The sequence below is a fragment of the Vanacampus margaritifer genome, chromosome 3 (genome assembly GCF_051991255.1).
Source record: "Vanacampus margaritifer isolate UIUO_Vmar chromosome 3, RoL_Vmar_1.0, whole genome shotgun sequence".
NCBI lineage: Eukaryota > Metazoa > Chordata > Actinopteri > Syngnathiformes > Syngnathidae > Vanacampus > Vanacampus margaritifer.
This window is the reverse complement of record NC_135434.1, coordinates 7,444,222-7,469,083: the sequence shown is the minus strand read 5'-3', so window position 1 is coordinate 7,469,083 and position 24,862 is coordinate 7,444,222. Positions and strand designations below refer to the sequence as shown.

The window sequence follows — 24,862 nt, the reverse complement described above, 5'->3', positions numbered from 1 at the left end:
GTTCCACTCGTTGCCCACACTTTTAACGCGCGACAATCGATTTGTGGCCCACGCCTTTTTCCACACTATAGATTGCTGCCATTATCTGGAGCTATTTTTTCTAGATGACACACACAAAACGGAGACAACATGGAACAAAACGGATAAAGAAATTTCATCTAAATGCCATGTGAATTGCTGATGGGAGCTGTGGGAAAATTTGGTCTCCCAATTGTCAGCATTAGCCCAACTTTAGTTGTCAGAGGCTATTTTCCCAGTAAGGATTACCGGTTAGAATGGGTGACCAGATACTGGTCACCCTAGATCCAATATAATCCAATACAGAAGTGGTATCTAAAAAGATATTCATACTTAGCTTTGATTGACACTATCAGAAAGTTATTTATAATATTTATTCTTATGGTTGCAGTTCTGTAGTGATACACTGCATCATATTGTTATGAAAATGTTGCCACTCTGAAATGGGTCAGGAAGATGAGCAAATCATTTGAAATAGCACAATGAAAAAAAAAATATATATATTTTTTTTAAATAGCACAATGAAGCAGTGCAGTTTATGACAATAACAAACAAATTGTTAACTCATTCACTGCCATTGACGGCTATAGACGTGAAAAACGTTTTTTGTTTTTTTTTGTTAATGAGACTATGAAAACCTAGAAAAAAAATGATTGTACATTTCGAACAGATATAAAATTTGTGATTAATCGTGAGTTAACTAGTGAAGTCATACGATTAATTACGATTACTAATATTAATTGCCTGACGCCCCTAATTTTTTATATTTTTTCCTATTTAATTTTTTTTTTTTTTAAAGAATAAAAGATTATTTTAAAAAAAATTGGGGCATCAGGTGATTACATTTTTTAATTGTAATTAAAAATATTAATATTAATATAATACTAATATTAATTGCCTGACGCCCCTAATTTTTTATATTTTTTCCTATTTATTTATTTTTTTTTTTTTAAAGAATAAAAGATTATTTAAAAAAATTGGGGCATCAGGTGATTACATTTTTTAATTGTAATTAATCACATGACTTCACTAGTTAACTCACGATTAATCACAAATTTTATATCTGTTCTATATGAACAATAAAAACTATTCTAGGTTTTCTTACTCTTGTTAACAAAAGTAGAAAAAAGGTTAAACTAATAGAAATAGTTCTAATTAATTTATGGCAGTGATTAAGTTCATATTTCACTCAATCAATCTAAATTGACAAACCACCTAATACTGTAGTAGATTAGTGTCGCCGGCCGCACTCTAAAATATTCTTGCTGGATCCTGACTAACATTGAGTTTCTCATTGAGCAATTGTGGTGGTTGCTGGCATTAAATGTGGGAAAGATGGCGACGCGAGGTGCTTCATTGGGTCACGCAATTTAAGTGTGAATCAGGCAGAACTGATAAACACACAAAAAAAAGTTGGATTTTCTTTTTCGGCGCTAATTGATTGCTTCTACTAACGTGAGGATGATGTATTCTATTGTGAGCATTCTCTGCCTATGTTCATTAAGACAGGAAGCGAGGAAATCTTGTCCTTTTGTCTTGTTTCTTGCAACCACCCCGCTTCTCTCTCTCCCTCTCCCTCGCTCACTCGCTCACGCCCCCCCCCCCCCCCCCACCCTGGCCTCTTTTCTTCCTCACGTTCACCCTCACTCCTGCCACCGGGCGGGAGAATGAAGGTGATGTAAAGGTGGCATGACTGGCATCCCTCAGCATCCCAAATGAAAACGCGGCGAGGGACGAAGGTCAGAACGCCGGACGGACGTGGACGCGGGACGAAGACGTCGGATGATCACAGGAGAAGGTCTTTCGTCCCCTTGTTCTACGTCTCCTATTACATCCTCTGCTGCTGCCACACACGCATGCAGACAAACACACACTTTGACGCCCCATTTTCACCCACCTCCCTTCAGTGCTTCCGCCATGCTCGCCCTAATGAGAGCTGGCGGGACAATGGTAGCATTGTTGGCCATGTTTGGAAACCTGGCACTGAAACAATCCCTTGTTTACCCAAGCATCAGCACAGCCCGAAAGCGCTCCTTCATTACAGCAAGGCCAATTCTGATGAAGTCCTTTTCACAAGCGCTACAATGAGCCATTGGGGCGAACCTCCATCACTCGCTTTAAGCAACACTACTTCCCTTGTCTGCAATTAAAAGCACATCCTTTATGTTTTATGCATGTCTATCTATTTACGTACAGTCACCAAGGTGGATTGCAAATGGTCGCTGATGTCGGGCGGATATCTCGTACCTCCAAAATCCTCACATTTTAGGAGACCCCAAAACAGCATTTCCGTTCCACCATTAATATTGTAATATTGCGGCATCATAGAGAGCAAGCCATTTTCGACACTTTACATTGGTCAATAAATGGTAAAAAAAAATAACACCCACGCATAAGGAGTGACTAATATAGATTTGTGATTTTTTTTTTTTACATTTACCAAATTGCGACGTAGGAGATTCCGACACCAGTGATACAGCAAAAAAAATAAATAAAGAAAGACTCAGGAAAAGTATACACATATAATAACAATAATATTAATAATAAACCTTTGCAAAGATACTGTAATAACGCTCAGTTTGATGAACACTGCCATAGAGGGGAAAAAACGTGAAGTCACACCTAAAATGTTCTGATTAATTTGTGGAATATGGTAACCAATAGTAACGACCAATCCCGGCTCAGGTTGCATCACATGACCAAACTCCGAAAACAGGTGAGGCATGATTGGTCGTTACCTGAGCCCTGAGCAAATGTCTGTCATGTTGGCTCGGGCTGTGGCGATATCGCGATATTACAACTGCCACAATTTCGTCGTCGTCATGTCACGATATTTAAAAGCAGCACATTTGTTAAAAAGTCAGGTTGATTTCCATTTGTGGAGTTTTAGCACCCTCTGGTGGATAGTTTTTCTAATTTTCACAAGGCATGTTTTGGCCCTTCTATGTTTAAAATCCATGCTAATCGTTTTTTATCACGTAATTAAGTTTTTTACCATATTGTGACCTTTTTTTAGATTGCCAACCTCCCAACAATATCGCGATCATATCGTATCATGATGTCCGGATATCGTTACATCCCTTAAGTTGACGCCACCTCCAGTGCAATATTAATCAGAATGCCGTGTTTAGACTACTGGGGGCACATTTTTTAGTTGAATTCCCCTTTAATTGAATAAGTATATTATTGTAGTTTGCAATAAGTGCTTCTAATGTATTTTCTACTTTGAGATACACGCCAAAATATGATCTGGCTAGACACATGTTAAGATTTAAGAGCCGTTATCCAAAACGCCATGAATCCATTTTGACTAGTCTAAGAAAAAGGACCCAGACCTGCAAATTTTACAAGCATTCATTTTATCCACTTCAAACAATTCAAAAATGATCATAGTTAAAATGATAATCGTGAATTGATTGTTGTTATTACAATTTTACACGCATCTGTAAACAGCCAAATGACCTTGTCGATCTTGGACGAAGCTAATTCCTTCATTTAAAATCTCCACTGGAATTGAAGAAGCTGGAGGCAGTGGCAGTATGACTGACTGCGAGAAATAAGAGGAAACTCTCTTGCGTGATGGCCTCAGATCATATAAAAGAAGTATAAAAAAAAAGATGGAGGCATGGAGGGAGAGTTATCAAACGGATGCTTGTGGCGGAGACGTAGTGAATCAGTGGATTGACAGCTCTTTCACTCAGCCGCATCCCTCAGCGCTTGTGGTTTCTAGCGGAAATATGCTAGCAGCTCTATGCAAAGCAGCGTCGTGAATATGCGCAATTAGGTGGGACTGGTGTAATTTTTCTGGGTTATGGGATGTGACGTGTGCGAGGCAGAAGCGTACATCAGCATAAAAATGAGTGACAAATGCAGATTCCTCGCGCCTCTGCAATAAAGCTATTTACACATTACAACACAGTTTGCTTTTATACACATTTACGGCTGGATGCAAAAAAAGGAACCAATACGATATATCTACATGGGTTAAAGTTTTAGATTAAATGAAGAGCATAAGGGTTTTTCTCTGCATTAAATGTGTTGAGCATTGTTTGTCATGGTTTATTATATCATACATAAATAGAGCGTGTTTGTGTTCTTTTTAAAATAAAAAAAATTAAAAAAAATATATATATATATATATATATATATATATATATATATATATATATATATATATATATATATATATATATATATATATATATATATGGGCGGATTATCCACACCAATATTCTGCATTAAAAAGACTTGATGGCCGATAAAATAAATAAATTGAAAACTGTGTTAACTTTCAGTTAAGTTTATAAGAGATGGTGATGGCCCTGGGAACTCTCTGCACCTTCTGTTTTTTGTAAGAAATGAAAAATAGGATGAGAACAAATTTCGTTTTTCACATTTCTGGGTGCTCCCCTTAACTTTTTGCCAGAATCTTACATTTCTTCAAAGATTAAAATGATAATAATAATAATAATAATAATAATAATAATAATAATAATAATAATAATAAATCAACATTTTGCAAATCTGAAAAGTTGTAAAAACATGCTTAAATGTTTTTTTTCTCACAATATTACGAGTTGGAGTTCGTATTTGTTTTTTTATGCCAGTATTTAATCCTTGATGACTAATAATTGGTATTGGAGAGAGAGAGAGAGAGAGAGAGAGAGAGAGAGAGAGAGAGAGAGAGAGAGAGAGAGAGAGAGAGAGAGAGAGAGACTATTCATAAAGTATGTAAATTTATTAATGAATTGATACAATGCTGACAGTGTCAATCAAAAAGAAGGCAGGATTTGTGATACAGATCTGCAATTGTGAAAAAAAAAAACTAATGATATAGGCAGTGAGTAAATATTAAAAATATTAAAAATGTACCCATCCTGATACAGGTGAGGTCCTCAACGACATATTCGCCAAGCAAAATGTTTAAATGTTGTATATGTCTGCTGGTAATAAGCTTCCGATCTTCTTGTTAGCGACTAAGAAGTGCAGCTCTGTTAAGGAGAAAGCAGATCTCCCTACCTTGCATTGTTGTGGAATACTCTGGACACTTTTTGCTTCTTCTTTTTTTTTTGTCATAGTATTGAATTACTAAGCATTCATTTGGGTGTGTTTCTGTGTGTGTGTGTGTGTGTGTGTGTGTAGGATTCGATTCAGATGAACCTTTAAAGGAGCTGAACATATGAATGCACAATAAGGACAGGCAGATGGGAACAGGAACACTGACAAAAGCATCTATTAATAATTGGATCATATTATTACACACTCACACACACATTCACATACACACACACATGAATATATCAATGCATGTGCACGTTCGACACACTTTTCCAGCCCTTCACATGGAGCCAATTTATAGATACTGTACTGAAGCTACCCTCAGCAACCCTCATCTCTCTCTTTGCCATGCCCCTGTCCGCCACACACACACACACACACACACACACACACACACACACACACACACACACACACACACACACACACACACACACACACACACACACACTGTGGCACCCTGCTACACATACCGAAGGGGAGGACATATCGCTCATAGCACCCAGGAAATTAACTTGACATTTGATGCAGACAGAAAATATATTTCAGTGGGGGAGGAGAGGGGGGGAAAAAAACAAAGTGTACCAAAGCAGAGACAGCATAAACCCGTCCCTTGTTCATCCTTCCCCAGCCCCCCCCCCCCCCCCCTTAAGCCCAGGGACGCATTCGGGGGGGATTTCAGCGATCTGCAATGCAGACGCCACTGGGTGCCCACGGAAAATGAGCTTCATCTTTTGCCTGTCCCTCTCGGTGTATGCTGTCTGTCCCCCTTTGTTTCCATCTTTTATGATTCCTGCATGCGCTCCATTTTCATATCCACGTCCCCCCTCCCCTTCGCCTTGGTGTCTTTTCTATTAAGAGGCAAGTTGGAAAAGCAAATGGAAGATGGATAGTCAGTCACTGTGTGTGTGGGTGGGGAGGGTTGGGGGTTCTTGCATATTACCTCTAATTAAACCTCACAAAAACAAAATCACTAGACAATGTATTTATGTTGAAATTGCGTGTGAATGCTGAAATTGTGACACGAGACTAAAATGTCAGTGTAATGAGTTTGAGTGTTGAGATTTAAAATGTTGGAAGTAGGAGGGAAAAATGTGAAATCTAGAAAAATGAAACGGGTGGAATAAAAATAATAATGATAATTAAAAATATACCAATTGTTTGGCGTAGAATAACATACCGTATGTGTACATCCTTCCAGCCTTCACACAATTAATTAGTGAGGCTGAAGATGCTTTGAATAGATTACCTTCACATTTAGAGAGGCACTAACTGCTACTTTTCCTCTAACTAAGCCGCACAAAAACAAAATCACTAGGCAATGCATTTATGTTGAAATTACGTGTGAATGCTGAAATTGTAACACTCGACTAAAATGTCAGTGTAATGAGTTCAAGTGTTGAAATTTAAAATGTCAGACTTGGAATTGAAATGTGGAAGTAGGAGGGAAAAATGCGTAATCTCTAAAAATGTTGAAAAAACAGGTGGAATAATAACAATTTAAAGTGTTTGGCGTAGAATAACATACCGTATGTGTAAATCCTTCCAGCCTTCACACAATTAATTAGTGAGGCTGAAGATGCTTTGGATAGATTACCTTCACATTTAGAGAAGCACTAACCGCTGCTTTTCCTCCAACTAAGCCGCACAAAAACAAAATCACTAGACAATGCATTTATGTTGAAATTACGTGTGAATGCTGAAATTGTAACACTCGACTAAAATGTCAGTGTAATGAGTTCAAGTGTTGAGATTTAAAATGACAGACTTGGAATTGAAAAAAGGAAGTAGGAGGGAAAAAAGTGAAATCTCAAAAAATGAAACCGGTGGAATAAAAATAAGACTAATAATTTTTAAAAAATACCAAGTGTTTGACGTAGAATAACATACCGTATGTGTAAATCCCTCCAGCCTTCACACAATTAGTGAGGCTGAAGATGCTTTGAATAGATTACCTTCATATTTAGAGAAGCACTAACTGCTGCTTTTCCTCCAACTAAGCCGCACAAAAACTAAATCACAAGACAATGCATTTATGTTGAAATTGCGTGTGAATGCTGAAATTGTAACACGCGATTAAAATGTCAGTGTAATGAGTTCAAGTGTTGAAATTTAAATTGTCAGACTTGGAATTGAAATGTGGAAGTAGGAGGGAAAAAAGTGAAATCTCTAAAAATGAAACGGGTGGAATAAAAATAATAATAATAAAAAAAAAAAACAATACCAAGTGTTTGACGTAGAATAACATACCGTATGTGTAAATCCCTCCAGCCTTCACACAATTAGTGAGGGTGAAGATGCTTTGAATAGATTACCTTCACATTTAGAGAGGCACTAACTGCTGCTTTTCCTCTCCAACATATAGTATCAAGGTGCGTGTGCAATTTAATGCTCGCATTAAACTTGAAAATACAGTACGGCGTGGTCATGCATAATCTGATAAGATTAACGATCACATCCTGGGCCTTTCAGTAGCCTCGGCGAGGAGTCCAAACGCTGACGAATGGCACAGGCCGCAATTAATGCATCATTATGTAGTGTTAAGGTTTACATCTCGGAACAACACGCAGCAGGAGCGGCGAGCAGCCGGCTTCTGTGGCAATATCCACCCCATTAGACATGCGGGAATGTTAACATCATTATGCACGATTGCCAATGTCTCGTCTGTGACCGCACGCCTCTCCTTTAGCCGGCAATCATATCGCGTCTGCTTAAGTTTGTCTGTGTATGATGTGTTGAAAATTAGATAGGTGCGATTATCCAAATATGGCTATGAAGGCGTTCTAGTAAAATAAGAGTGCATTGCTTTTATTGTTATGATCTGGATTATATTCAATTGAAGTAAATGGCCAAATCCTAGAACATATCCGCAATATCATTTTTAATAAAATCCACTTTACACAGAGCAACGATGTTACATGACTCATAAAAATGAAGGTGTATTATTTATAATAAAAGTGACGTGACATTTAGAGACCCAAATAGACTGCACATTGTGTATTGATGAAAATAGGTTCGCCTGTTTTTGCTGTTGTTGTAAATATTCATAGAGATCTGATTCCAGTAAAAAAAAAAATATTTTTTTTTATAGAGGATTGTAAAAAATCAAGAGTTATATTTGCATCATTTTTGCGCTCTGTATTTTACTAAGGTGCTGCTCTCAACATATTGCATCATCCTAACCATAACATGCATGCACACACAGTGCAGGCAAGCTTTATTATTCTAGCTTTTTCAGCATCTTGCTATATACAGCTCAATCGCATAGAGAATTGTATATTGATTAAACATAAGGACAATTACCGTACTTAATAGCTAAATATCGCTGTTCTTTATAGAGCAGGTTTGTCCAACACCTTGTGTACAAAGACACTAGCATCCCTCTGTGCATGTGCAAACTGCCCCCCCCCCCCTCGCTATTCCTTGCTGCTAGTGATTTGCATTCATTTGCATGATTTCACAATGTGCATATCCTTTGTTCTGCTTGTGTGGTGATGCACAAGAAGAAGAAAAAAAAATGCGTCGTGACACAGTCTGCTGAAAGCTGCTTGTATTTGAAGATGGTGTTTGTTAACCGCTGTTGTGTCTGCTTTAATTGAGCATTTTCACTAAAGCTACAGTTGTATAAAGGACAATAATAGTGAATTGGGTGGAGTTGGGGGGGGGGGTGGGTGTTGTGGATGCTTTAGCGCAGGTTTCTCTGCATGTAATTGACATTGTGTTATCACTAAGGGGCATGAGCAATGGCAGCACGTTACGTGGCTAAAGTACTTCATCCAAGCATGAAATATGGACTTACCTGGCATACGAATAGGAGAACTATAGATGGGAACTACACTAAATCAATCACACCCAAACAATTGCTCCTTTCATAAATAATTCCCACTTCAAGATTTTCTTTCATTTTAGAATCATTTCATAGTGATCATTATAGATTTTTTATAGAAGCTTTGTTTTTGTTTTTTTCCTGACCTATTCTGTGTTTGTGTTTTGACCATTAAGGCCTACTACATGCTGGCATTTTTTTTGCTCTCTGATGTTGTTTATCTTACCGCATGTGCTTACAAATAGGAAATATATAGAAGCTGGCCTTTGATGGTTGCAAGCTGGCAGGAGATAGTGACGGTCGGCTATTATTTGAAGGGAAAAAAAGTGTCAAATGAACTATATGTTTGGGGTATGTCTCGTGTGTGTGTGTGTGTGTGTGTGTGCTTTTTAAAGATCGAGATCCGTCTGGTTTTGAATGGTTGCTTTGACAATGCTTATGCATGAAGAAATATTTTCAACAGTGAACTCACCAATTTAAACACTGCCTGTTCCAATATTATGCACACAAAAAAAATGTATGACACTTTCTGCTTATATGACTAAAATACCATTCTCCCAATTAACTCATTCACTGCCATTGACGGCAAAAATCCATTTGAACTATTTCTATTAGTTTAACATTTTTTCCAATTTTATTAACAAGAGTATGAAAACCTAGAAAAAAAATATTGTACATTTAGAACAGATATCAATTTTTTGTTGAATCATGAGTTAACTATTGAAGTCATGCGATTAATTACAATGAAAAATTATAATCACCTGACGCGATTAAAAAAGAAAAGAAAAGATTATTAAAAAATTAGGGCCGCGAGGCGATTAATTTTTTTTAATCGTAATTAATCGCATGACTTCACTAGTTAACTCACGATTAATCAAAAAATTGTATATCTGTTCTAAATGTACAATAAGAAAATTCTAGGTTTTCACACTCTTGTTAACAAAAGTGGGGAAAAAATGTTAAACTAATTGATATAGTTGAAATGATTTTTTTATATTAATAGCCGTCAATGGCAGTGAATAAAAAAAAACAGGATTATTAAAAATTAGGGGCGTCTGGCGATTAATATTTTTTAATCGCATGACTGCAAAATAGTTAACTCACGATTAATCACAAATTTTTATATTTGTTCTAAATGTACAACAAAAACATTCGAGGTTTTCATACTCTTGTAAACAAAAGTAGATTTTTTTTTTTAAACTAATAGAAATAGTTCAAATGAATTTTTGCCGTCTATAACCGTCAATGGCGGTGAATGAGTTAATAGTTTGTTTTGTCGTGATCATCCCCTCGCTCTGGTACCATGAATGCCTTTGGGACTTGCATATAGACAGTACACAATATGCGCAAGGATAGGCACGGTTGTCATATCGTCGCATTGAGGCTCATTTGTTGGCATAGCAACCTTCTTAAGCATCATCAACTTTTGATTACCAGTTTGATCAAATCTATTCAACTGGTAAAGGTGATGCTGTCAGGCTTTGCTTCTTAACTCATTCACTGCCATTGACGGCTATAGAAGTCAAAAATTCATTTGAACCATTTCTAGTTTAACATTTTTTCCCACTTTTGTTAACAAAAGTATGAAAACCTAGAATTTTTGGGAGTATTAGAACAGGTATAAAATTTTTGATTAATTGTGAGTTAACTAGTGAAGTCATGCGATTAATTACGTTTAAAAATTGTAATCGCCCGATGCCCATAATTTTAAATAATCCCCCCCCCCCCCAAAAAAAACATTATTAAAAATAAAAAATAAAAAATTTAAGAAAAGGTTATTAAAAATTAGGGGCATCATGCGATTACAATTTGTAATCGTAATTAATTGCATGACTTCACTAGTTAACACGATTAATCACAAATTTTATATCTGTTCAAAATGTACAAAAAAAAAAATCTAGGTTTTCATACTCTTGTTAAAAAAAAAATGGAAAAAAACGTTTGACTAATAAAAATAGTTCAAATGAATTTTTGACGTCTATAGCTGTCAATGGCAGTGGATGAGTTAATATTGATCTTGAAGCTTGGCATGAAGTGGATTTATAAACCAAAACTGTTTAATTATTACCTCACTCTTCAACTGTGCACCTAATATTATGACTAGTGAGTGTATTTCACTCCTACTTGGTTGTTGTGCTCATAGCCTGTGCCTTATCTCAATTTAACACAATCTAAACCTCTCCTAGGTTCAGTGACAAATTTTCAAATTTGACAAAAACTTCCTAAATTACCCACCGTGACGAACAAATAAACATTTCTTGTCTGACCAGACGGACTTATTAAAGTGATTTGTCTCTGTTCAGTGACATCAAATTTAACATGTAATAATGACGGACGGGCCTAATTGAAAACCAAGTATGTCCTCCACGGGACATAAATGAGACCAATTAGAGTTACCGCATGGATTTCCACAGCCGGAGGAAATGTTTTTAAATCACTTCTGCACATTTGTATTTGTGTGTGTGTTAGTGTTACTGGGATGATAACCAATGGACGTCCGCTTCCTTGTCTTCCAGACTTGAGCATAAACTACAAAGCTCGGAAGCGAGCAACTGTTCTCATGTCCTCTGGACCACAAGTAACATCTCCGACTGGACACTCCACACGCGGGCCCGCACACGTCACACACACCAGCAGAGGTGAACGCGCAAGAGAAGAGACAAAAAAATACATGTTTTTGAGCCTAGCATTAGTTTGTAGATGAGATCAAAGGAGTAAAACAACCAGGCTCAGTGACTACGGTATACTGGTAGTTAACTCATTCACTGCCATTGACGGTTATAAACGTCAAAAAAAATCATTTGAACCATTTCTATTAGTTAAAAAAAAAAAAATCTACTTTTGTTAACAAGAGTATGAAAACCTAGATTTTTCTTTTATTATTATACATTTAGAACAGATATAAAATTTTTGATTAATTGTGAGTTAACTATTGAAGTCATGCGATTTATTACGATAAAAAAAAATGTAATCGCCTGACGCCCCTAATTTATAATAATCATCTCGTCAGGCGATTCAAATTTTGACATGACAAATTTTATATCTGTTCTAAATGTACAATATTTTTTTCTCTCTAGGTTTTCATACTCTTGTTAACAAAAGTGGATTTTTTTTTTTTTTTTAGATGAATAGAAATCATTTGTAGCCGTCAATGGCAGTGAGTTAAAAAAAAATTGAAATAGGATTCAAGTTTATTTTAATACATTACTTATGTGATTTTTGTATTACTTGACAAAAATAGTCAGACTAGGTTTTGGCATAAGAGGGATAAAGGGGACATCTGCAACTATAGACTCCAAAATATACTCCAAATATTGGTGCATGGTGCTGACATAAAAATGCTGATTCATCCATCCATCCGTCCGTCCGTCCATCCATCTATCCTTTTCACTTTGTTAAATTTGTTTTGGAATGTAATCAATTTAATCATATTGAAAAACCACCTCACGGTTTTAGCTTACCTCAGACAGGTCCAGTGAAAAGAAAATCCCAAACATCACGTTGATGTCCACATGCCGCATGGCGTCCTCCCAAGTTCCGTTTCTTCATCGCTGCACAAATGAAAAGAAGAGGAAGTTTAACAAGAGCAAATGTTTACAACAAGGGTAGCATCGCAATTTCGCTAAAGTAAGGGAATGTTGCGTGAGGTCAAAATATTAAAATTCATGTTAGCATGAATGCTAATACATATATTTGGGGCCCACGGCCACCCCTTATAGTTGAAAAGTGGCCAGAAGCTAAATAAGATATGCTAATCGCTAACCAAGTCCGTATAATAGCATATGTAGAGATGGGCAAGTACTAGCAGGTTTGTGTATCTGAACCTTATTTCAATTGTATTAGGGATGTCACAATAACTGCAATATCACAATATTAAAATTGCCACAATATCGTCGTCGTCATGCTATGATATTTAAAGCACCACGTATGCATAAAAAAAACGTGACTTCTCACCTGCTTCAGCCAAACACAGCATTATGAACTAGCGGTACATAGACTAATGATACATTACGCTGCTGAGCCAATAGTAACATACGCTGTGCAAGTAATTCAAGATGGCGGCGGGTGGTGACCATATTAATTATAAATTAGAATGATATATTATTATGATAATATCGTATTGTGACATTTGGATATCTTTACATCCCTAATCTATATACTCGCGACCATGGTCGTTATCGGTATTGGCTGCCCTCTTGTGGCTGTTTACAATCAGGAACTAGCAAGTAAAAATTTGTAGAATACCAAATTGCCATTTCTTGTCATTTTAAGGGACAATCCTATATTGGGATATATAGGGTTTTTTTTCTGTCATTGTTTCTTTGGGGAACTTTTATGTATTGAATGTACTAGCGGTATTGGTACTTGGTATCGGTATCGGTGAATCCTCAAGTGGTAAAAGCAGTATTGAACGTCCCAAGAAATGAGCATTGTGCTATAATTTTTGCACAAGTACTGCACACAACTTTGAACACTTGCTAATGCTAACAACATTTGGCATCCAGGCTTGTCTACCAAATTTTATTTTCATGCTGTTTAGCTACAATTATTAGAATGTTTACAGTTGCATTGAATGTCGATGCAACTATAGCTTAGTAGAAGAAATATTCTACATTTTCTTTTAATTAAAAAAATTGGTTTGGTTTTTAACTCATTCACTGCCATTGACGACTATTGACGTCAAAAAATCATTTGAACTATTTCTATTAGTTTAACATTTCTTCCACTTTTGTTAACAAGAGTTTGAAAACCTAGATTTTTTTTATTGTACATATAGAACAGATATCAAATTTATGATTAATCGTGAGTTAACTAGTGAAGTCATGCAATTAATTACAATTAAAAATTAGGAGCGTCGGGTGATTAAAATCTTAATTAATTGCATGACTTTACGAGTTAACTCATGATTAATCACAAATTTTATATCGGTTCTAAATGTGCAATAAAAACAATTCTAGGTTTTCATACTCTTGTAAACAAAAGTGGAACAAAATGTTAAACTAATAGAAATAGTTCAAATGAATTTTTGACGTCTATAACCGTCAATGGCAGTGAATGAGTTCATGCGGTGCTGATATAAAGAATAATCAGAAATATTGCAGTGAAGAATTTGTCACTTCGCTTTGTGTTAAGTTGAGGCTCCTCTAATATAACGCACACGTACACACACCTGCTTTGTTTGATTGATACTTTATTCATGATTCAGATCATCAAATACAAACAAAAAATAAATAAAAAAAAATAGTAAACTACCAACTGTGATGAGCAAAGAAGTCAATAAATGACACATACTGACAGTCAGACATCTTTATCTAAAACATATTCTTCTCGTTCCCCAATGTGGGCCGACCTCTCAGGGTGTGCGTGCGTGCGTGTAGCCCTACGGCGGGGTTTGGGGGGGGGGGGGGGGGGGGGACCATTCTGCACTCACATCCTACCTTCCCTCCACTCATTCTCTTGCGGCTTGTGTGGCATGTTTCATCCCATCTCCTTGCATCTTCACCCCATTCACAGTTTTTCGCCTGTGCTATTTATTTACAAGTCGTCCTACCATTCCAAGAAAACGTCAGGATGGAAAACCGTCACATTTGCCGTCTCATAAACATTTCGAAGAGGAAACTAAAGTAAGGCTTAACACCTGCGGAGACAATTGTTATTTGGCCTCCAGCGCTTGATTATTCTTATAAGTCCAGGTCTGCTTTGACACCCCCCCCCCCCCCCGTACCACCTGTCTCATTTCCTTCCCAGTAACATTAGCAAGCGCTCGGCTCAAACAAGCAGCCGTTTATTTATTGTCTCTTTGTTGGCAGCACGCCCGTACCACTCATCATCATGGCAGAGGCGGAGAGAGGATTGGGGGTGGGGGGTTAAAGGGGGGGGGGGTCACATTGTTAATGTGCATGCAAAACCGAACAACATGCACACGCGATCATACACTGATTTACACTTAATCATCCATGCAAAGGGCCGAAAAAATGTAACCCGGTGACATTAATGGAAACTTGCAATACTCGATATATGGAATCAAATAGTATAGTGGAGTCTCAATATGTGATGGGTCTTGTGTTTACGTGCGTGTGCAAAAATAGGCACATTGTATGCTACATACAATTCGTGTCGAATAATTTCCCGCACATTCTTCTTCATACGTTGCCTTAGGAGCACTTCAAGATGAAAGAAAATGCTAATGCTGGAGCTTTATGTGGCTCAACGATGTGTTTGTGCCAGTTATATGTATGCGTGTGCGCGTGTGTGTGTGTGCCTAAGCAAGCACTTTTATGATAATTAACTGATAGGGGAGGTCGGCCTCCGTGTGTGTGTGTGTGTGTGTTGCACAGTAAGAATAGGTAGAGGGCGGATTTATGTTTTTATAATATTGTAATAGCTGTCAAAACGAATCAATTAATCGACAAGTAAGCAATTATCGAATTAATTGGCAACTATTTTAATAATCGAGTAATTGTTTGGATACATTTTTTTTCATTTAAAATTGTCCAAATGCTCTGAATTCAGCATGTCCACAGTAATTGTTCACAGATTTTTTTAAATCACTATACGAATGCTAAGTACGAAATAAACAGCAATCACTGTAAACAATAATCGGGGGGAACAAATTATTTTGTAATTCACTTTAATACAAAATTCAAATGAATCCAATAGTCGATAGTGACAGCGCTACTTTCCTTTGCTTGATAGTGTCATCCTTTATAATACAGACAATTTATATGTTTGTCAGGCGATCAAAGTTTTTCATGGTAATTAATCGCATGACTTTAGTTAACTCATGATTAATCGCAAATTTTATGTCTGTTCTAAGTGTACAATAAAATGTACACTAAAATAAATTTCCTAAGTCTTCATACTCTTGTAAACATAAAAGTGGAAAAAAATTAAACTAAACTATATGGCTGCATATTTTAGTCATTGATACAGTAATTTCATAATAATCATAACATTTAGTTAAAATTAAAAAGATGTACTGTACTGTGAAAAACGAGGATAATATTGATTTGTGTTGAGGTCATTTTTTCTGCCACTAGATGGCATAATTACATTTGTAAGATGTTGGTGACAGCTCAGTGTATTTTTCTTTTCATATTAAGAGCTACCTAATCTTTAATAGGAAGTAACTTGTGAAATTCTGCCCATTTCTAAAATTGTAGAATACAACTTGACCCCAATCTCCACAAATATATGCATTATTATTACATTTATTACTGCTATATTTTGACGTGGACGTGTCCGCTGCGTTGAGAACTGGAATTCCCCCAGAAGAAGGCTTTTCAAGTAAGGGGCGTTCAAGGAATGCACAAATTTTGACACCTCTAATATCTAGGGAAAATACATAATACTAAATGTACAATTCAGAAGCAGAATTGTTTTCACTAATAAAAGCATATTTTGCTTTTTTTTTTTTTTTTACCTGATAAAGATAAACATACAAAATATGTTGGTTAAGCCTGAAATGAACAGGCCTCTTGAAATCAGCGTTTAGCTTAGCAAGCTAATAAGTGGCGTGCGCGCGAAACACTGGCGTCACACAGGTGACAATAATCCGCTACGTTAATCCATGCAAATGAAACGCTCCGCATGCATAGCGGCCGACTGCTATAATTGAATATGCTCACTTTTCGCACCCCCGCCTCGGAAACGTGCACGCTCCTGATGTGTATGCGAGCGAGCGCGTGTCGATGCCAGCGGACATTTTAGCTCTACCCTCCTCGCGAGTGCTCCCGCCAAACGCCTTAAGATGGTGGCACCTTGAGGCGGCGCGTGGAGAAAGCCAAGCTCCTCCTCACCGTCCCCTCGCTTCCTTCCTCCAGCTCGACAACACAGGACAGCCAACCCCCCCCCCGCCCCTTTCTATCCCAACCCTGCGCCCCCGTATTATAAATATTTGATTCGCAGCTCTCTAATAAGGATATTAAGGCGAGTACATCCCCGCCCGGGCGTATATGCATGACTCCTTTCTCATCAAATTTACATAAAAGGGCCAGATGCTAATGCGAGCGTAGCAACTCCTGCTCACTATTCTATAAGCACTGCTACTGGCCCCTCCAGTCCGAGCAGCCGTATAATTTCAAATGGTGAACACCATCATATATTTTTCAAATGCTTTGCTGCATGCCAAACGTAAGCGGGCTTTCTATATCGCATGCTTCGTAGAAAGCAGCTCAAGAAATGTTCAGTACAAATAAGGCTTTTTCATCAACTTTTTTTTTTTCCCGTGTAATACAGAGAGGAGCTCGTTCCGCATTTCCAGATGTTTACATGACATTTTAAAATTCTCAAATGAAAAACAGGGGACTGAACAATTTGGACGTACATAAGAGCTTAGTGAAAAACATTAGCGTTTTGGGAGCGTATGCGCCACTGTTGTGTAATTAGTCGAAAGATGAATAATGCAGCGGCACAAAATATATTATTTACACCCTTTCATCTGCAAGGACGATTGAAAGCGTGCCGCAATTATCCTAATTTATTTATACGCCGTAGTATTTGCATAATCAAAAGTCAGTGGAGCACAGACGTCCGAGAAGCCGTGCATGGCGGCCAGCTTTAACGCTAAGTGTAAAAATAGCATTTTTGTGCACACGGTGAGATTGTGCACCACTGCAGTGACTTGTTGTTTTTTTTTCTTTTTAAATACCAGTATTAGCTCTAAAGGCTGAGTTTTGGACACCGCTTTTATATTGTTTTTTATTAACTCATTCACTGCCATTGACGGCTATTTCTATTAGTTTTACATTTTTGCCCACTTTTGTTAACAAAAGTATGTAAACCTAGAATGTTTTTTTTTTGTATTAGAACAGATATATATTTTTTTATTAATCATGAGTTAACTAGTGAAGTCATGCGATTAATTACGTCTAAAAATTGTAATCGCCCAACGCTCCTAATTTTTTATAATTTTTTTCTTTAAAAAAAAAAAACATTATTTTTTTTTTATTACAATTTTTTTAATTCGGGAGTTAACTAGTGAAGTCATGCGATTAATTACGTTTAAAAATTGTAATCGCCCGACGCCCCTAATTTTTAATACTTAAAAAAAAATATATATATATATTTATATTATATAAAAATATATATATTAAAAAGAAACGATTATTAAAAATTACGTGCATCAGGCGATTTGTAATCGTAGTTAATCGCATGACTTCACTAGTGAACTCACGATTAATTACAAATTTTATATTTGTTCTAAATGTACAAAAAAAAATCTAGGTTTTCATACTCTTGTTAACAAAAATGGGGAAAAAAATGTTTAACTAATAAAAATACGTCAAATTAATTTTTGACATCTATAGCTGTCAATGGCAGTGAATGAGTTAAGTGTAGATTTAGATTTAAAAAAATTTTTTAAATGATTTTAGTGATTTATGTTACCAATTGTATACAGAAAATATTATTTGCTACTTTTTCATTCATAGAAGCAGTTTTTTCTTCATATGGTGGAGTATGATGGCGAATGCAAACGATAAGGTCAAATTTTTTTAAGCTATTTTTTATGCCACTGTTGCAGCCAATCAGGACGAGCGCATCTCCTGCAGAGGTCACCAAGGTGGTACCGGCGGGCCACATGAGTAGCCCATGGGCCTGTTTTAAAAAATAGCTCACCAGTGATGGGACAATGGTGATTTCCCAGGAATGTTGTAATAGTGACCAGTTCAAAATATGGACACTGAGGGATAATTATAGAAATAAAATGTTGTAAATGTAAAATGAACTGATCCTCTACTTGGGTCAATTTTGACCAAACTTAACTCAAGAAATTGCTCTTTTGGAGTAAAACAACTCATAAATATTGGTCTGCTCATTTAATTGGGTCATTTTGTATACAACAAGCCAGAAAGTTGAGTCAAATTGACCCTTAAAGTGGATCGGTCTATTTTTGTATCCATAATTGGGTTACTTTTCACCCAACTGTTTTGAGAGTCTCCAAAAAGAAAGTTTCTGCAAATGTCCAACTCCAAATGTCATCCAAGTAAGTGTGAAATAGATTGTTGGTAGTCCAGAGATGAAAGGACTAACATGTCGGCCGTGCAATCATCAGAAGGGGAGGACGGTCCAGCATGGCGGAGCACAGCATGCCCGCTGCTTGCAACAAGACGCTCAAGTGGCCATGCATGATGTCATTAAAAAGCGCCTGAACACTGCAGCATTCCTCAATAGATTATTCAAAAGTATGACGGTCGCCTACGATGTTGTGAGAGGTCAAAATAAGATTGCTGGTGAAACCGTGAGACGCCTTTTGTGTGAGTCGCCTCGCATACTATATAGAAAATTAACCTTAGGATGTCAAAGACTGAACTTATTGTGAAAGTGGAACATAATAGAGGTAAATACGGCTCATGTGTCTCCCCGTTGAGACAATGGAGAGGTGGTGGCATTCAACACGCGCACACACACAGACCAGGAACCTGGCCCGCATTGGCAGGGGCTGATGCTGCCATGCGCACGGTGATCTCACCTACCGTTGCCGTGGCGACACCAACCAGAGGGAAAAGCCTCGTTGGGTGTGCGCATGCGTATATGCGTCTGTGATTGTGACAGACGCCTGAGCCGGAGGAAGAGGAGGATGAGGATGAAGAGGAGGATGAGGATGAGGAGGGCCTGCAGGAATTCACATTGCACCCCGGCTTGTTTAAGCTTTATGCCTCATTCACTTGCTAGATGTTTCTTTTCCAAAGGAAACAAGCAGCCCTTTGAATTATTAAGGCAGTAAATTCAAAGATGGCGCTGCCAATAAAAGAACAGGCCGGTGCTTTTAATAGCGCTTGAGAAGGATGGGAGAGGATGCATGACAACGACTTTGTAAAATGACAAAGAAGAGCGGGACGTACATGTGGACATATGCAAAGTTCCATCACTACACATGCACTTAGCCTTTTTCTCAAGCATACAGGCAAAAAAAAAAAAGCCCGCGATTCTGCACAGTTTAAAACGAACAATCAAATTGTGTTTCTTTGCTGTGACATCATCTTCGTGAGCAACGATACGTCACATCGGTCATTAAAACCCCAACAGTTGACGGCACCGGATACATTTTTTTAAGGCGCGTGTCAAGACAACAAATTATATATATATGAATGGACAAACAATGTTGTTTACTCACCGCTGCGAGAAGTGAAGCCACCGGCGGCCATCTTACATTGTCACTCGCTAAGGCCGCCTAACTTGACTACAGTGATTTCTCTTCGGAGTTTTCACGTTTTTGTCCGTCTCTGTCCCGAGAATGCCACCATGTATATCATACCGTTGTAATTGGGAGAAGCGCTGCATGAGCATTTCATTAGCAAGAATGCAATGAGCGCATGCATGGAAGGTAGCCAACTACGGCAACAGCACTAGGTCAAAATCACTAATCTGTATATTTTATTGGATAGCCGATAGGCCAAGACTTTTGAAGCGGCGAGGCCGCCATATTGCTCCTCCCAAGAAACGTTTTTCGGCATACAATCCTATACATTTACAGTATCGAAAGAAGAACATTTCATGGAGAACATTTCAGACAGAACTTTGTACAAACAGCATGATTTATGATGTTTTCAATTTGTTAAACATAGACAAGAGGACTTCAGACATTTTACAACTTGCCTTAAATACATGTATAAATTATTTGCTTAATGATGTTTACAGGAAGAAACAGGAAGGTCTTCAAAGTCTTCATACCGTCCACTTGTTATTTTTTTTTTTTTTACTTGTTAAACTGGGAATTAATTTTGATACTCGAGTTTCCGAGCTGAGGAAACTTTCAATTTTCAAAATGGCGGAAAGCGCCGAAGGATTCATGAATGGCAAGAAATATTAACATTTATAAGGGCGTTATCGTCCGCTAACAGGTAGTTTTAGAATCTACACAATTACGTAGCGTACACAATTCAATGTCCTGTCTTGTCCTTTACAACTCATTATTTGCCGTAATTGTTCAGTTTTACGAGCAAACATACGTCAGCTTCCAAGTGTATTTTTTTGCTACAACAACAAATGCACATGAACAGAACTCGGTCGTAATTAGGAGTTCCCAAGTGGCAAGGTCCATCTTTCCCAAAGCATTTGAAGGCAGGGTAAAACCCTACAAACTGAATAAATCTAATACGTATAGTTTATATGGTAATCTGCTCGTGAGATGGGAGGAGTAAAATGGCCGCCCTGTGGCTTCAAAGGCTTGCACGGGCGTGATCCAGTAATATATTTAGATCAGTGGTCAAAAATACATATGAAGTGCCAAGTAGCTTACTAGCTTTCCTAATGTCACGCCACGTCTTCGCTGATTGGTTCTTTCCATTGTCTGTCAGATTTTCCCCATCGCAGAAATGCGGGACAGTTAGCAGTGAATGAGTCCAGGCTAATAGCAAAGTCCCCTTACTAGCAGCTGCTATTGTTGAATTATATTAGTGATGAAGAGCTAACTCGGACTATAGGGGTCATCTGCTCATCAATGGCTGGTGGTGGCCTAGGCTCGCTCCGCAGCCATGAATGCACTGAATTCATTAGCCCTGGTGCACAGATGGTGTCTGGCTGCCTGTCTCAAGTTCAAGTTCATGTCCAGGAGACACACACACACACACACACATGTTCACACACAGATAGAAAGCCAGCGAGAGAGACCAAGCTTAAGCCCAGACAGACAGACGTTGTTGAACGAGACACGGCTATTGTTCCCTTTCATCAACGGGATGAAGACTCACTAGCTGAAGAGGCCTGGGTCAGCTAACGGTGGACACAAACTGCACAGGACCACATATAGAGCGTTAGCCAAAACGGGATCATTTTATATGGCTAGCTCAAAATGAAGATGACATTTTTGAAAGCTTTTTTTTGAACAACCATTTTGCCCCTCGTATGTCAACTTTGCACACAAAAAAAAAAACATTGCAGGGGGTTGCCATAATAAGTCACAAATGATAAGCCATCAGCTAAATCTTAGGCTATTCATATGCTTAGTGAGAGAACTCAACCAAGGCTGTTCCACATTATGTAGAAGCCGCTTTCACAATGCCGAGCAATCGAGTGAGCCCATAAAAGCGTTGAATGTTAAACATGCTGATTTCCTGGTGGGTGAATTTTAAAAACACAGTTCCACGGTCACTGTGGTTTCGTTACCGTTCAAGTCACGTGACGACTAATGAGCACAAGCACGCCGAGTTCAATTGAAAAGTAGACGCAAAAGGATGCCGGGGCCTATGCGGCAACGGAGCATGAATGCGTAGATCATATAAAGCATGCTTTCTACAATGAAACATAGTAATGTTATTATGAAATTTTAAAAGCACAAAAAGAGTGAGAAAAATCACAAACGCAAAGCTAATATATGAATGCTAACGGGAGTCAAGCGTGCCAGACGAGATGCTGCTTCCTCCTGGTAACAAAACACCTCGTCATTCAATTACTTTTCTTGGCTGCAAGGATGAATCCTTCACAATCTTTACTGGCTTTAAATCAAATATACGTACAGCATGCAGCCCCCCCCCCCCCCCCCCGCAAATAATAAAGTGCAAATAATTTTAAAAGGATAAACGGTCAGAATTGTGAGGAAAAAATACATTAGGTAATGCCGCCAAGCGCTTTAGTTAGCTGTGGGGTCGGGCTGACATGAGTGACACCCCCTCCAACACTCGCCCCCCAAACAACCCCGACTCCAGCCCTCCCCCCTTGCCCCAACACACACACACATAGACACAATTTGAACACTAGTCCCTTTCATGAAGCTCTGCTCGGGCTTAACCAGTGACCATAACGCTTGTTTTACTGGTAACAACTTCCTCTAATGTTCTAGGTTTGGTCAATGACCTGCTTTTCGCTTTTTGGAGATCGTAAGCAAGTCAGTGAAGGTCCAATTCAGCCAATTGATCAGAAAAAGTTGAAGGTGAAATATATGGTGGATGGAAAAAAGACAATTGAATCCAATAAATTGGACTATTTTGGCAAAGAGTGTGTTAGGGTTAGGGATGTGTGAGTACTGATATGAGGTTTCGGTATCGGGCCGATACTTGACCTTATTTCAAGGTCAATTTTCCTTTTCATAGCCTGATATCGATTTATAAAACCATTTATCGATTATTTGAAGTCTTCAGAAAATATGATTTTATAAGCTTCATTTTTTTTTCTATTTTATTGGAATTACTGTTCACAGCGATGTCAAAGTATTTTCTTGCATTTACGAAAGACCTAAAGATAATTCAGAATTGTTTTAATTTACATTTACAATTATTGAATTAAAAAATAGCGTTTTCACCTCATCCTTGCTGATGTCAATGTCTATGTCACATCTGAGTGGTTATAACTAAATCAATTGAGCAGTTACTGCGATCTGTAGCATTTCATTTGGAATTTAATGTTTGTGGAGTTTTTTTTATCATGTTCTTGATATTTCAGAAGAATTGATGTTTCATAAATATGTAGGTTAATTAATCGATATTGGATTGAATTTGAATGGAATAAAAAAAAAAGAAGAAGCAAAATAGAATCGAATTGAACTCTTGTGTATCAAAATCGAATCAATTCAGGAAATTAGTATCGACACCCATCCCTAATTGGTAGTGATGGACAAATGAAGCTTCATGATGCACCTGTGATATTTTTGGACTCCTTTAGACGGCACTCTTGGTTTAAAGATGCAGCGGAAATGTAATCAATTTATCTTTAAACCAAGAGCATCTAGAGGAGTAAAAAAAAAAAATTAACGTGCTTCATGAAGCTTCATTTTCCCATCACTACTAATTGGTACTGACGACAGTGGTCCGTACCAGTATTGGCTGCCCTCTTGTGGCAATTTTTGATTATGTTTAGAAGCTAGAAATTTGAAGAATAAAAAAATTGCTATTCATTTCATGCAGTTTTAAGGGAAATGCTATATTGGTATATATTGGAAATGATCTGTCAGTTTTTTTTGGGGGAGGGGGGGGGATTTTATATATCAAAAGTACTAGTGACGACTACTCAAGAGTTAAATTGTCGTACTGGTATCGGTCTACACAAAGTGATGTTGAACATCCCTACTCGTTATAATTTAATGTTTAGCAATTTGACAATATCTGTATTAAAGGTGTCCACACCTGTCAGGTGTTTGGTTACCTTGCCTTGCTATACATAAGAGGGACAAAATATTAACTCATTCACTGCCATTGACGGCCATTGACGTCAAAAATTAATTTGAACTATTTCTATTAGTTTAACATTTTTTTCCACTTTTGTTAACAAGAATATGAAAACCTAGAAAAAAATGTTTTATTGTACATTTAGAACAGATATATAATTTGTGATTAATCATGAGTTAACTATTGAAGTCATGCGATTAATTACAATTCAAAATTAGGAGCGTCGGGCAATTAAAATGGTAATTAATTGCATGACTTCATGAGTTAACTCACGATTAATCACATATTTGTGAAATGTAAATGTACAATAAAATATATATAGGTTTTCATACTCTTGTTAACAAAATTGGGGGAAAAAAATTTAACTAATATAAATAGTTCAAATGAATTTTTGACGTCTATAACCGTCAATGGCAGTGAATGAGTTAAAAACACTTGCAGTGTAGTTGAGTGTCAATCAAAATGATTGTTTTATATTTCTAGTAATGACTCTCCTTAGAATGTGCAAGTATACTGTACATAACGTGTTTAACATTATTAGCGTGTGCCTAAAATGAGTTGGCCCCTAAAGTTCGCAACAACGCACACATAAAGACACGTCAGCCCATTCAACTCGCATAGTGTAGATAAATGCCGATGTGCTAAGTGCAGTGTGTTCAAGTGGGGCCATATGCAGCACAAGCCTTTCAAAAAATCACTAAGACTATGACCAAGATAATGGCCACGTCATTATGCATACAACTGGCACAGGCGTGAGGCGTTCAAAGACCGTTAGTCTACTCCACGTTGCCCTCTTTCTTTGGGGATGCAGATGAGTCGGGTGCACTTGACGTCTTTTCATGACAACCCACCCCCCCCC

The 24,862-nt window shown here is 37.6% G+C and overlaps 1 long non-coding RNA gene across 2 annotated transcripts in view; it reads right to left on the bottom strand.

Moving 5' to 3' along the window:
- LOC144049408 (uncharacterized) overlaps positions 1-24,862 on the bottom strand; it is a 47,877-nt gene that overhangs the window by 19,965 nt on the left and 3,050 nt on the right. The window contains exons 1-2 of one of the 2 annotated variants that reach the window (XR_013293555.1): positions 20,019-22,358; positions 12,364-12,453 (exon numbers count right to left, since the gene is read on the bottom strand). This is a non-coding gene — a long non-coding RNA (uncharacterized LOC144049408). Of the gene's footprint in view, positions 1-12,363; positions 12,454-20,018; positions 22,359-24,862 lie in introns of those variants that run through there. The other variant, XR_013293556.1, reaches the window with a different exon arrangement.